The sequence below is a fragment of the Zonotrichia leucophrys genome, chromosome Z (assembly GCF_028769735.1).
Source record: "Zonotrichia leucophrys gambelii isolate GWCS_2022_RI chromosome Z, RI_Zleu_2.0, whole genome shotgun sequence".
In the NCBI taxonomy this organism is placed as follows: domain Eukaryota; kingdom Metazoa; phylum Chordata; class Aves; order Passeriformes; family Passerellidae; genus Zonotrichia; species Zonotrichia leucophrys.
Window position 1 is genome coordinate 1680266 of NC_088200.1, and position 14354 is coordinate 1694619.

The 14354-nt window shown below is 47.9% G+C and overlaps 1 protein-coding gene across 5 annotated transcripts in view; it reads left to right on the top strand.

The window, feature by feature from the left end:
• The window catches only part of ZBTB7C (zinc finger and BTB domain containing 7C), a 157567-nt gene that overhangs the window by 98207 nt on the left and 45006 nt on the right, over window positions 1-14354 (top strand). Inside the window, exon 1 of one of the 5 annotated variants that reach the window (XM_064736113.1) lies at window positions 6189-6261. The exons of the other annotated variants lie outside the window; for them this stretch is intronic. The gene's annotated coding sequence lies outside the window, so the exon portion shown is untranslated. Of the gene's footprint in view, window positions 1-6188; window positions 6262-14354 lie in introns of those variants that run through there. 5 annotated transcript variants of the gene reach the window in all.

A 14354-nucleotide genomic window follows, 5' to 3' on the forward strand; every position in this document is an offset into this window, starting at 1 on the left:
CAAAGGATCAGGGCAAGCCCCTTGATTTGAAATCTTCCAGCCAAGATTGCCTCTGCTTCTAAATACTGGAGAGCAGGCAGGAATGAGAGTCTTGCCGCAGAAATTGCTGGGTGAAGTATTTTATTTTGTATGAAGCTGGAGAGCAAAATGCATGATCATAATGGTCCCTGTTGCTTGAAAATACTGATATGAAATAAACCTTTGTTTTGTAGCCTGAACTTCTTATGAAGTGTGGTCTGAAATCCAGGAGTAGGTTTAACATGGATGTCAAAACCTTGAGCAATGGAGTGATGGATATTAAAATCTTGAATAATGGAAAAAAAAAACCCCAAAAGTTCTGCTGTAAAGTTTGGGATGGCAAGGGATGAGGATGCTTGGGGAGCAAAGATGGGAGCTGTGCAGGAAAATCCTCCTGCACCCATTGTGGGGGGGATTGAGCAGCCGTGCTCAATATTGTGTGCAGCTCAGGTCCTCCCTCCCGAGTACGGCGTGAAAGCAGTGGAAATAAAAGCTTGGCTTTTGCTAAGGAAAAGAATGACCCACAATGTCAATTTTTTTTTTTTTTTTTAATGTGGGAAGAAGGGCTGAATTCAATGTTTTCCTTTCTGCTCCATCCTGCTGCAGCGCTTCGCTGTGCGGCCGGGCGGGCTGGCGGGCAGATAATGAATCTGCCGAAATGTGGTTATTGATACAGCTGAGATCATTATACCTGAGGGTCTTGTGAGCTTTCCCATCTAAAGGGGCATTTTTCAGAAGGTTGTGGTCATGACATAAACAGTCTCGTTCCGTCTGAAATCTCAGCTGGCAAAGTCCCGAGCCCGGGAACGTTTTTTTAAATACATTATCAGGAAGGTAAATCAGGTCAGCTGCATTTTTATTTTTTTCTTTCAGCTGGGAGAAGTGAAATGGTTCATTTGCCTCTCACTATTAATGTGATGCTCTGCAAGGAGCTGTGGCCTGATCCACAGCTTTTGAAAGCAAAGGAGATTTGTTTCCACCTACATCAGGGAGCTTCTGTGGAATTTCCTATTCCCGGGTAAGGATAACTTTCCAGTTTGGAAGGAAAGCAGGAGATCTGTGCAGAGGGTTACCAGCACCTGGAGGCTGAAATGCTGGGCCATTGTCTTGGTTGTCCTTAGCCCATCCAGGTGTGGAATGCTGTGAGTGGACCCAGGGAGGAGCTGTGGCTCATTTTGTGTGAGAGCAAAGGAAAAATAACCCGCCGAGAAATTACGAGGCAGAGAAAGCATTTCAAAATTGCAGCTGGGACTGTGAATTGCACAGGGAAGTTTAAAGTGATTGCAGTGGATGCCAGGCTCCTCTCTGCAGCCTCAGTAGCATCAGAGTCTTTGCAGATGCTCTCCCTTCCATCCTGCAGCAGAATATATTTGGGGTTTTGCCACCTGTCTCAAATTTGGTCTGAGGTGCTGGGGAAGTTTTTTGGCACTGGGGCTGGTGACAGATGTACAGTGAATATTCAGAAGCTCTTTGTGAGCTGAACCTCCTTGGGGGCTTTCATCTCACCCAGCTTCAGCTGCCCTGGGTCGTGAGAGGTATCCCTGATAAAATTATGCATCAGGCTATCAAGCCCTGAAGACAGGGTCTTTGATCCATGTCATGCCTTTTATTGTTAACATCCATTTGTGTTTAAATTTCATTTTATCGCCATTTATTCTTAGTTGCCCTCACCCAGTCCCAGTCCTGCACCAACACAAACTGAAGCAAACTCAAAAGTCTTCCTCAGTGAATAGAAAGGGAAGACTGAAACATTAAAAGCAAATAAAATGACCTGTTCTAGTGGAAGGTGTCCCTACCAATGACAGGGGTGTTGGAAAGCCATTCTGAGATTTTTTTGACCAGGATGTTGCCTTCAGGCATGTGCTGTCTAGCCAAATACAAGTTTAATGGAAAGTTTGTGCAGAAGTTTTGCCATGTTCTTGCTAACATGAGATCTTCCACATACCCAGAAGCTGCAAGGGCCCAAGAAAGGCTGAGAACTGTGGATCAGGAAGGATTTGGGAGCTCTGGGGAGCCAGAGCTGGCTGCATTTCCAGGCCAGGGATGGTCAGGGGGACAGCTCTTTCAAGAGTTTCTCAATGAAGCCATATGATTTAGGGAAATCCTTCCGTGTAGTTGCACATGTATTGTGTGTGTTTATATATATGTGTGTGTATTCATATACCTGTTCAATATCACCTTGGCTCCTTCCAGCCCTGTTTCTTGAAATAAATCCAGCTGTGCTTCCATTCTTTGGGAAAGCTGGGTATAATAATTGATTGTCTTGCTGTTGGAGACAATGGAGCCTCATGGACTTCTGCTTTCCGTAACAGAGCACTGGGGATCCCTCAGGATCAATCCGGATTGCAACCATTAAGGTTTCAACTATGAAATCACTGAGGCTGTTTAGGGAAAGCACTTCATCAGCATTGGTTTTCACTGGTTTCCTGTAGAACTTTTTGGGGTTTTTTTGGATAAGGGTATTGTGGCAGCAGTAGCTTTGTCTATGGACATATCCTGGACCAGTGAATCTGCCCAGTCTGTGGCATGGGGTAACTGGTAATTCAGCCTCTTGCTGGAAACTGCTCCTCATCTGCAGGGTGTGGGACTAGCAAAGAAATCTCTGCCCATTCATGCTTTCCTGAGGTCCACAGCTCTCTTTAAAGATGGAAAACCAGCAGCTCATCTCTGCACCATGGACAGAGAGACCTCAAACAAGTTGTGTGGTGTCCCCATCCTCATCCCTTCTGCCCTGCTGGTGCCCCAGCGAGGAGAGTGTTTGTCAGGATTGTGGGCTCACATCTCTTCTTCCCCATACTCTTTAAAATAAGGCCAGCATTTGGAAGCACTTAGGCCAGGTTTAACTCTATTTCTATGTTAGAATTAATAGAGACACACACCACTGCAAATGGAAACCGAGTGTGTGGGATGGACACCTTGGAGGAAACCTCCCAAGGCTTTTCCAAATTTCCCATTTCCAAGCATCTCCAGTGAGATTTGTGGGGGGGGTATATTTTTATGGGTTCCATTTCTTAGCAAAATCAACCTGTAAAAAAAAAGGTGTTTTTTTTTACCACCGCAGTTTGGCAATGAAATAGGGATGTTTGAGGAGGAAAATTATTTTTCTTTGAAAAATGTGACTGATGCAGCAAGTCTTGTTGCAAAAAATATCTTCCTCTAGCTCTGAGAGAGCTGTATTCACTGAAGCTGATTATTGGGCTCCAACTAGAAAGTTTAAAATCAGCCTGGAAAACTGAAGTACAAAAGGAGAATATTGTATAAATTCACAAACCAAAAAGAAACCCCAGAACTCTGTGAAAATTTATTTTGCCCATGAAAATCTTTACGTTTGATGATTGCTTTTTTTTTTTTTCCTGATTAGAAAAGCTTCCTTAAAGTACTCTTCTGTAAAGTTTTCAATTCAATATACTTGAAATTAGAGTCTTCCTTACCTGTGGTAAGCAATCATTGTAACCTTTTCTTTTATATTTTTACTAGGTGTTACCTTTTCTCCTTGTAAATCAAGGTGGGGTCTGGCACAAGCTTTTCTTCTTTTTCTCCTGCTGTTCTTATTTCACACCTTCTTAGAAGTACTTTATTTTCTCCTCATTTATAGTGCAGGAGGCCTGTTCAACCTTCCATTAATGCTGATCAAAAAAAAAAAAAAAAAAAAAAAGTGAGCTAATTTCATATGGAAAAGGGCAAATAATTTCCAGGGTTCAGTGGGTGCTTAATTGGTCTGCAGTGGTTTTCGAGTCAAAGTTATCACTGAGATGTTTCAATTGTCACAGTCCACACCCAGGTATTTTTCTGTATTAAAGTACAGGGTTTGGCTTGCAAGAATTTGGAGTTGGAATAGTTTAGGCTAGAAAAGCCCTCAAGTCCAAGCATTCCCTCAGCACTGCCAAGGCCACCACTGTCCCATGTCCCCAAGTGCCACATCCCTGCAACTTTGAAACCCCTCCAGGCATGGGGACTCCACCACTGCCCTGGGCAGCTGTGCCAGTGTTGGACAGTGCTTACAACGAAGAAATTTTCCCCAATATCCAATTTTAACCTCTCCTGGTGCAACTGGAAGACATTCCCTCTGCTCCTGTCCCTGTTCCCTGGAGCACAGCCCTGTTCCCCGGCTGTCCCCTCCTGTCAGGAGCTGTGCAGAGCCACAAGGGCCCCCTGAGCCTCCTTTGCTCCAGGCTCAGCCCCTTCCCAGCTCCCTCAGCCCCTCCTGGGGCTCCAGCCCCTTCCCAGCTCCGTTCCCTGCCCTGGACATGCTCTGACACCTCCATGGTGCTGACGACATTTTTGTACACCCTGATTATAAACAGTCTTGAGAAGCAGCACCATGAACAATGTGCTTTGCTGGCATGGCAGAGATGCAATTTTTTCTTCAACCCGTTGGCTTTGGTGAATTGATGAAGGCAAATCCTTTTGATGGGGGAGGCAAAAGAGAGCTGTGTTTTGTGGGAAGTGAGGAGTTGCATGGTTTTGTGCTTGAGGAGCTTGGGTGGGTGGTTGCATGGGTGCTCCCATCCCACAGGGGATGCCAGCTACAGGAATACCAGGAAAAGCAGTGGGTGGCAATTGGTGTTCCTCTCCATGCCGACTTTGACAGTCACTGGATGCTGCCCAAGTTTTGCTCTGCTCTTATCTGGGGCCAGACACATTGTTCACTCCGACTTCATGTACTGATTTACCCAGACACTCCTTAGAAACCCAGTAGTCAGAGGAGCTGCAGATAGTGCTTTGGGTGTGGGGATGGAAACAGCATTAATGTTTTTTTCCCTACAGACTGAGAAAGCGTGCAATAAAAGTTTCAAAAGTAACCGTGCGCTGAGCACGGAGCTCTTCCAAGCCCTGTCTGGGAGTGCCAGGTTGCCTCAGGCTATCTTACACTTGATTTTGCCTTGTGCTTCAGAAAGGTTTCCCTTGTATAAACAATTTTGGTTGTGATTTGGGGTTTTTTTTTAATGTGCCTCTTTAGAGGAAAACCATCAGAAAAGCATGTAAAATGGGACTCCGTGTCCAGCTGCTCTCATCGAATTTATTGTATTAACAAAAAACGTCTATTTCCTTGTTGTTACTATACAGGTGCCAGAAAGTAGCGAGCATTTTATGAAATGCACTGTTTCATTCAGTGTGGCTGCTTAATTTGGGGCAGAACCTCAAGAACAAGCTGTTCCCTGGGGCACCCAGTGAGGAGAAGAGGAGGGAGCCCAGTTCTTTATCACTCAACACGATGGCCAACCCTTTGGGGTTGTGTGCACGCCAGCGAGCTGGGCTTAGCCAGGCAAGGCTGCTCAGGCTGCTGAGATGGGCTCCCAAGGGGTGAATCCTCCTCTGGGAACATCCCTGTGGCCAGGGGCCATGGGAGCTGTGTGCAGGATGGGGTTGTTGGCCGTCTGGTGCAGCTGAGGTGGCCAGGAGTTGGCTTCCAAACCTCAGTGCTGGGGGTGGGGCTTGGAAGCCTCACACTGGGCACTCGGGAAGGTTTTTCAGTCACTCATTGCTTGGATTGGACACTTGGGTTGGGGTCTTGTCAACCAGGACAGCTCGGTGACTTGAGTAACCAGCCTCCGTGTCTGAAGATATTTTGCCTCCATCTTCTTGCTTGTTTGAGTCATTCATGTGCAAACGTGATTTTTTAACTGAATTACAGCCAGTTATTTTTTTTTCAAAGGAGGTGGTTTTCACCCCCCTCCCCACATTTAACCAACTCAGATGGGTGCAGTTTGCAGGGGAAGTGGAGCAGATCATAGGAGAGTCAACCACAGAGTGACCTCTGTGGGGGCAAATCAGGGGTCACCAGTTAGACCAGGGAGGGGATTGTCTCATTGAGCAGAGAACAAAAAGAATGAGATAAATCTGCTTTAAGAAAAATGAGACCAAAAAAGATCTTTAAAAAAAAAAAAAAAAGATAGTCCAAACCACAGCAACCCCCCCAAGTTTTTCTTTCTGAAGAATTTTTTGTGCTGGTTTAAAAAAGGAAACTTGAACAGATCCGGTAAATATCAGCCTGCGTCCCGCGTGTTGTTTAGACCTTAATAGTACAGGTGGACGAGGAGGGCTTGGTGCCAAATACTTTTGGTTTAGAGGGAGTGGTGGGAGTGAATTCTCCCAACCGCTCCTAGAAAGGCTTAACTTTCTGCACACAAATCAATGACAATCTCCGCTTGGCTGCAGACACCCGGGGAGCGACGCTGCCGGAGTCCCCGCGCAGCCACGGCAGCCGAGGGGCGGACGAGGGTCGGCACGTGGAGAGGGAAGGTGGGTCGGATGCTGTCGTTTTGCCTTCTGAAATATGTGATTTTTTTTAGGTTTTAAATCCTCCTCCCTCTCCCCCTCACGCTTTTTGGGGTTTTGCAGGATATTGAGGGGAGGGAAAGGCACTTGAATTTATTGCTCGGAGGCTAATCGTGCTCGTGTTGGAAATCTTTGGCGTGTTGTAGCGATCCTCTGTACTAATCTATCACCATTTACTTGCATTCTTAATTGCTGTTTGAACTCAAACCCGTGAATCTCTGTCTGATTTCCTTCCTCGTATCTTGAATCTTTACCAAGCTTGGAGATTTTGGCTGTACATCAACACCTGTACGATACTACCGCTCAATTTGTGGGGCTTGGGCTCTTTTTTTTTTTTGAAGTCTACCTCAGTTATATGTTTATTCGCTTTAGATAGGAAATACCAGTGCAAAACCAGATCTGCCAATATGTCCAGCTGTGTAGGCAAAAGAGATCTCATGAGGAGTTGATTAATATTTAAAATTAGAATAGAATAGAATAGAATAGAATAGAATAGAATAGAATAGAATAGAATAGAATAATAGAATAGAGTAGAACAAGAATATATATTAATATGAATATTTCAGTACTTGGAAATATGTAACAGATAGAAATATACATCTATAATTATACAAGATAATATTCTAGTATATATTTTTAATACTTGTTTGTTAGTATTTATGTTGAAGGAGTTTCTGTTTAAGTTGTTCTTTGTGGAAAACTTGCGAGAAAAAAAATCCCATTCTTGTCTCGAGTAGTTAAAATGTCTTGGAAGATTTAATGCTGGCAGAAAAATTGTGATTAAATACATTCTGGGAAGCGTGGTTGGGAGGAGGCTGATGCTTGGTGCAGGGTTAAGCCCGGCTCAAGCTGACCTGCTCCACACTGCCCATGCTGCAAGCGGGGCTTGCACGGGGACGCCCCAGCTCCTTTATCTGGAGACCCCGTATCTAGAATTTGGGTGTAAATCTCAGTCAATCTGGGGAACTTTTTGCTTCTTCACTGGCAAACGGGATGCAGCAGGGCAGCGTGCTGTACCTAGCTAAGCGCTTACATTTTTAACAGCTCTTTCTGGAGATGAAGCTCAGTTTCAGCAGCTCAAATCCCCTCTCCAGCTCCCCTGACCCCATGCAGGCAATTCCCAGATCTGCACCGCGGATAAAAACAACAGCGGTGGTTTTGTTTAAGGTTGGGCTGAATGAAAACAGGAGGGGAGGAATGTGCCCAGCGGAGGAGGAACCGGCGCTCGGCCATCCCGGCGCTGCTGGGTGGACGGGAACGCTCAGCGCGGCCGAGCCGGACCCGCAGCCTCTTCTGCCCCCAGAAAGGGGATGTGAACCCCCCTCCAGTTCACTCAGGTGCAATGTTTAGGGGATGAAATTGGGCTTTTTCCTTCCCTCTGCTTGGAGGGAGTGGAATCAGAGAGGGGTTTCTCCTCCTGGGAGGATTTTGGTGTTGCTGGGTCTGTCCGAGAGCTGTTTGCAGGGAGTGGTACCACGGGCATGGGCAACCCTTTGTGCCTTCAGCATCTCTAGCACCCCACATCAGAGAAGAAACCTTTCACAGGCTTCTCGGCACATATCCACACCAGGACAGCCCAGCAAAACTCCTGGGAAGTCTCAGAAGGTAAAGGAGATGCTCTGTGGTCTCTCCCTGGTCTTCCAATGCCTTCCATCACTGCCACCACTGCAGCAAGGACTTTCCAAAGCCCTGATCCAGAACAGGCAGCGTTTAACACTCAGTTTTTGCCTGTGCTTGACACTGTTTACTTCAGGTGCCAGGCAGTGAGGAGTCAGACCCAGCGTGTTTGAGCACTGAGCAAGCATTAGCTGGAGAAACCTGGGATTTTCCAGCAAGCCCGGGGCTGTCCAGCACCTAACTCCCGTAGCCTCCTTTGAAATTCCTCCTCTAATTAATAAATAAGTAGCAAGTTTCACTGACATAATTTCAGAGCTATTGCTCTTAATTAAATAACAAGTTATTAAAATAGTTTCAAAACTGGAGTCTTCCCTGCCCAGTTCATAGTCCTGGTCTTTTTCCCATTAAGTGTCCCTAGCGGAATGCTTTTGTACACTTGGAAGAAATTAGAAAAGGTGAAGGATCTCAGACCACAGAGAAATATTATATTATTGAGTGTGTGGACAATAAATTAACTGTGTGGATGATCTTGGAAAAGCAGGCAGTAATGAGAAGACTCATCCCTGCTCCTGCCAGTGTCCCTGCCTTCCTGGCAGGATGGAGATGGGAATACGGAATCAAGATGGGTCTCATCTGTGTGTCATTATTCCTCTTAATATTTGTATTATTTTTCATATATATATACATATATATAAATATTTTCTATAAACACAATATATAATATATTTATACATATATACACCTTTATAATGTATCTTTTTGTGTATAGTACCTATTATAAATTTACATACAATGTAAAAATTAACGTAATATGGTAATATGCGTGTATGGTGTTACGTTGTCATTTAATGTTGGAGAAGGGGCAGCCAGCACCCAGCTGCACCCTGCTGCAGGTCAGGTCATTGAGGTAGCTGCACGGTTTATTTTCCTTTGCCTGAGAAAGCTTTAGTGATGAATAGAGGGAGGGGATCTAAGGCTGGGATGCTTCTGCCAAGAATGATTTGGAGGCCTCTTTATATTAGTCAGAGCTTTTTTATTCCTTACTAGAAGCCTGAGAGGAGCTGCGTGCCTGATGGCAACTTTGCTCACAGGTCTGCATAAGTCTCAAGTATCGCTCGTGTGAGCAGCTTGCCTTAATTATAAATTCATTTCTTGCTGCTCGTGGATTGCCTTCTTTCCTGTTCCTCAAAAAGATGCCCTTGCACCTGAGGGATGGGTGTGTGGTGGTCCTGAGTGTTTTTTTTTTTTTTGAGGTGGGTGAAGCCTGCCATATCCCAGCTGTTGGTTTTGCAAGGCACTTGATGTTCTTGGCAGCTGCAGAAGAGGAGGAGGAGGGAATGTCCACACCAAGAAATCTCTGCACTGTCTCCATGTGGGTTCAGGCAGATGTTGGGACCATCAAATGACTTCCACCTCCCAGGCAGAGGCAGCAGCCCAGCACCGCTGTCCCCCACCCTGCCCTGCCTAGCAGGAAACCAGTTTGGGAAGTGCCTCCGTGTTGCCTGAGGATGAGCCAGCCCAGGAGGAGGAAGGAGACCACTTTGGATTGAGGTCCTGGCACTGCTGGGAGGAGGCAGGGTGGAGGGATGGAGACCAGCCAGCTTCCTAACTATGCAAACAACCCACACCCATGTTCAGTGTTTATCCCTGCCGAGCCCGTCACCATGGTATCTGGGCACCTTTTGCCAAGGTGAGTTGAAGCTGATGGAGCAGATCGTCAGCCAAACCCCAGGCTCTCTAGGCATGTGCCTGGGAGGTCTCCTAGATCAGCTGGATCTTCCAGAGCTACTGCTGCTGGGATAATCCCAGTCTTTTTGCTGTTCCTTTGGACCCCCTGCTCCTGCCTGCCTGGGCCCTGGCTGACTCCTGTTGCCGTGAGCTTCTCCAAGCAGGTGCATCCTCGCCTCTGCCATGGAATTTCTATTTTCATGTCACGCCACAGTGCCAGGTGGGCTGCTGGAGAGGTGGATCCACAGGACCCTGTGCTGGCACTGCTGCCTTCATGCAAAATTTGGGCCCTTTCTCCACCATGTGGCTCTGGGAGGGAAGAGGAAGAGAGGAGAGAGAAGAGAGAGGAGAGAGGAGAGAGGAGAGAGGAGAGAGAAGAGAGAAGAGAGAAGAGAGAAGAGAGAAGATAGAGAGGAGGAAGAAGGAGAGGAGAGGAGAGGAGAGAGGAGAGGAGAGGAGAGGAGAGGAGAGGAGAGGAGAGGAGAGGAGAGGAGAGGAGAGGAGAGGAGAGGAGAGGAGAGGAGAGGAGAGGAGAGGAGAGGAGAGGAGAGGAGAGGAGAGGAGAGGAGAGGAGAGGAGAGGAGAGGAGAGGAGAGGAGAGGAGAGGAGAGGAGAGGAGAGGGAGGAGAGGAGAGGAGAGGAGAGAGAGAGGAGAGGGAGGAGAGGAGAGGAGAGGAGAGGAGAGGAGAGGAGAGGAGAGGAGAGAGAAAAGGGAAAAGAAAACAGCAAAGAGGGAGGAAAAGCAAGAGCATATGTTTTTCTGCAAGTCTGTTAGGCTTAAAAAAACCCAAGAGTTTCTTGTTAGGGATGTTGGGCAATCTCAAAATGGGAGATGTCCCCTCCTGCCTTAGCAGCAGGTCACTGTCCCAGCCCCTCACTGAGGGGTGTCAGAGGGGATGAGCCACATCAGCTCATCCCTGCCTCCTGTCTCCAGTGTCCCTCCAGATCTTCTCCCAGCCTTGCAGGGGTGCAGACTCCTGGTGCAGCTGCCTTCCCTCCACAGAAATAATCATTCAGGGGATGAGACTCAAGGCAACTGCAGGTGGATTTGGTGGCTTCTCATTTCCAAGTGGCTGCTGTTGCAGTCTGTGCTGAGGGACCGAGTGCCAGCTGGGTGGGAACATCTCTCATTTTGAAAATTGCCCAACATCCATAACCAAAAACTCTGGAAGCCCATCTCAGCTGGGATTAGACCTCCGTGCTACAGCTGAATGCTAAAGAGGAATGGATTGTGAAAGAAGTGGATCAGAATTGCTCTCCTTTGTTGTAGAATGATTTGGGTGGGAAGTGACTTTGAAGATCACCTATTCCCACACACCTGAACTGGGCAGGGACATCTCCCACTACCCCAGATTGCTCAAAGCCCTGTCCAGTGATGCCTTGGACACTTCCAGGGATGGGACATCATCACTTCCAACTCTCACTGCTGTCTGTCTTTAGGGAGATCTTTTGCTTCATGTGGAGTTCATGGATGAGGCAACCTCCTCCAGGGGCAGGAGGCAGATCCCAGCCTCTTCAAGGTGCTGGGTGGCTTTGGGAGCTGCAAGGGAACATGAGAACCTCTGAGTGTTGCAGGGCTGTGATTTACTTCCTGGACAGGGCCTGGTTTACTTTGGGCAATTTATACCCTCTTAGTCACGTCTGAAGAGAAATTAAAGAGATTAACTCCTCTGAGCCTTGATTTCCGTGGATGTAAAGTAACCCAGTAGTTGCATTCCATGAGTCTTGGTCTGGCTTTGAGAGGTCTTGGAGATCCTCTGGATGCAAAGTGGTAAAGTGAACTTTCTCTAAGTTTTGTGTGGAAAGAGGATGGCAGATTTTGTGCTTGTGGCTGCAACAGAGGAGTCAGGTTGCAATATTCCAGCCTTTCCACTGTGCACATGCACTTTCCAAACAGTTTTGTTGCAATTAATTACAGTGCAATTAAAGCAGAACGACAGTGCTAACTAAGGGCAAAATCTTGTGAAACAAATGGTGTTTGGGCTGATTTTGTAATTGCTCCAGGTTCCCCAGATACAAATTACAGTGTCAGGGCTCCTGATTTATGGCAGAGCAATACACACGCAGATAACTCAGGGCAAGAGCTGCCTGTGTGGGCTGCAGAGGCAGAGGTCCCATCAGTTCTCCTTGTTGCTGACCCGTGAAGGGCGGGCTCTCTTTGAACTGTCCCTCGGCCAGCAGGACACAGGTGGCACCAGCTGTCCCTGTCTGCCTCATCCCCAGGGCCTCTCACGAGGTGTGGGTGCTGTCCTGGGTGCAGCTCCATTCTGGGCAGAGGGGATGTGGTGGGCAGAGGGATCCCCTTCATCCGTGGTCCAGCTATGGGGAACATGGCTGATGATGCAAGGCCGTGTCCTAGGAAGGGCAGTGGGGGTCAGGAGCACAAATCTGATAGGGAGCAGCTGAGGGAGCTGGGAAGGGGCTGAGCCTGGAGCAAAGGAGGCTCAGGGGGGCCCTTGTGGCTCTGCACAGCTCCTGACAGGAGGGGACAGCCGGGGAACAGGGCTGTGCTCCAGGGAACAGGGACAGGAGCAGAGGGAACGGCCTCAGGCTGGGCATGGGGAGGCTCAGGTTGGATATTGGGGAATTTTCTTGATGGAATGGGTGGTCAGGGCAGTGGTGGCACCCCCATCCCTGGAGAGGATTGAAAAGCTGTGTGGCTGTGGCACCTGGGGGCGTGGGTCAGTGTTGGGCTGGGCTGTGCTGGGGGAATGAATGGTTGGACTCTGCAGGCTTTTCCAGCCTGAATGATTCTGTGATTCTGCTGAGTGGCTTAGCCCTTGGGTCCCAACCTTTAGGTCCCTGTGAGGATGAGCAGGTGAGGCTTGGCACTGCTGAATCACAGGCCAGCCCTGTCCATCTGTCTGCTGGGGCTGTAGCAAACCACGGTGGATCACAGTGTCTCAGCTGGAGGAGGTCACCAGCATAGGGAATACAAAGAGGTTCTACCCTCATCTGCTTGTCCAAGGGGTACCAGACATTTTGTTCCATGGATTGGTTTCCTCTCCTCCTCTTTCCAGCCCTGCTGGGAATATCATGCTTTGTTTTCATGTGGGAAGTCCCTCTCCAGATTAAAGAGCTGGAGTGGGTGTTTTCTCACCTGTAATTAAAAGGAGCAAACCTGTGACATTTTAGCAAAGAAATCCTCTGTTGTGTTTAGAGGTTGTTAAAGTATTTCATGAAATCCAAACATAAAAACCCCAGATAATTCAGATATCACTATCTGGAGTTTATTAAAAATAAGTGATGCAAATTTCTGAAGGCATCACGAGATCAAGCAATAAATGAGATGAGCTTTAAGCAACACTTTTTTAATGAAGCCCTTCTGTATTCATTTTTTAGCCATGGACAGTGGGGTTTGGGCTGTGAGTTGATGTTCCAGTGCTGCCATGAACCTATTCGGGTGCACCAAGGGCTCCCCACAGGACCATAAAATGAAATCATACAAACACAGAACAGTTGTTTGGAAGGGACCTTCAAAATTACCTACTTTCAAGCTCCCCAAGGACAGGGGCACAGACACCTTCCACCATCCCAGGCTGCTCCAAGCCCCATCCAGCCTGGCCTTGGGCACTCTCAGGGATCCAGGGGCAGCCACAGCTGCTCTGGGCACCCTGGGCCAGGGCCTGCCCACCCTCCCAGCCAGCAATTCCTCATTCCCAATGTGCCAAAATCTGTCCCTGCCCTGTGGCCCTGGGAGCCATTGCCTGGCTGCTGTCCCTGCCTGCCTTGTCCCCAGGGGCTGTGCAGCTCTCCTGGAGCCCCTGCAGGCCCTGGCAGGGGCTCTGAGGTGTCCCTGGAGCCTTCTCTTCTCCAGGCTGAACATTCCCAGCTCTGCTAGGCTGTCCTCTTAGGAGAATTTTTGGCCATGGACTGCTAATCTGTCCTGTGGTGCTCACAAACATCCTTTGGTGTGGGTCTCAGTATCCCTGGAAAACAAATGTGGGCACTCAGCACCAGCCCAGCTGTGGATTGGAGTTGAGCATCTTCCCTCAGCAGGCTCTGGTGTTGGGTACCAATGCACCCTGCTCACATCCCACCATCAGCTGGGCTCCTGCTCTGAATACTAAATCCTGAGACAGAGAGAAGGAGCCTGAACACTGATTAATTTGAGCCTGCGCTGCTCTTATCCTGGTTTCAAAGTAATTGTCTCTCTTGTCCACAATTTTCTCTCCTTACATTTCACTGCATATTTATTAGGTTTTTGTGAGGCTATCTGCAGCCACATTAAACCAATTTACTTCTTGAAATGTCTGACCTTTGATCTTCCAGCCACTGCCTTTCGGAGCCAGAAAAAGAGCCTTTAATAACGTGTCACATGAAAGGCTGGCTGCAGAGCCTGTCACTTGCACACCCCAACTCCAGTTAATAAACTATCGGATGAATCAATTATTGCCTCATAATTGTTACCTATATTTTTGTGCTAAACAGGAAGAATATTTCCCCCCCTCTTCTCCCAGACGCTTTGTAAGGCCAATGCGTGCAAACAGCTACAGCTAATATTTCTCAAAAAACATCCTCAATCTTTGCAGCCAATTCTGGTTTTGGCAGACGTGTGTTGGGGGCAGGGGGGGTTTGCAGAGACATTAGACTATCTGTGTGCACCTTATTTTAGGAGTGCCTGCAGCATCCCTCCCTCTGTACTGTCTCCTTAGCCCCTCCAGCTGCCCTCTGCAGCAGGCACAGGAGAGGAGAGGGGAGTTAGGGGTTGC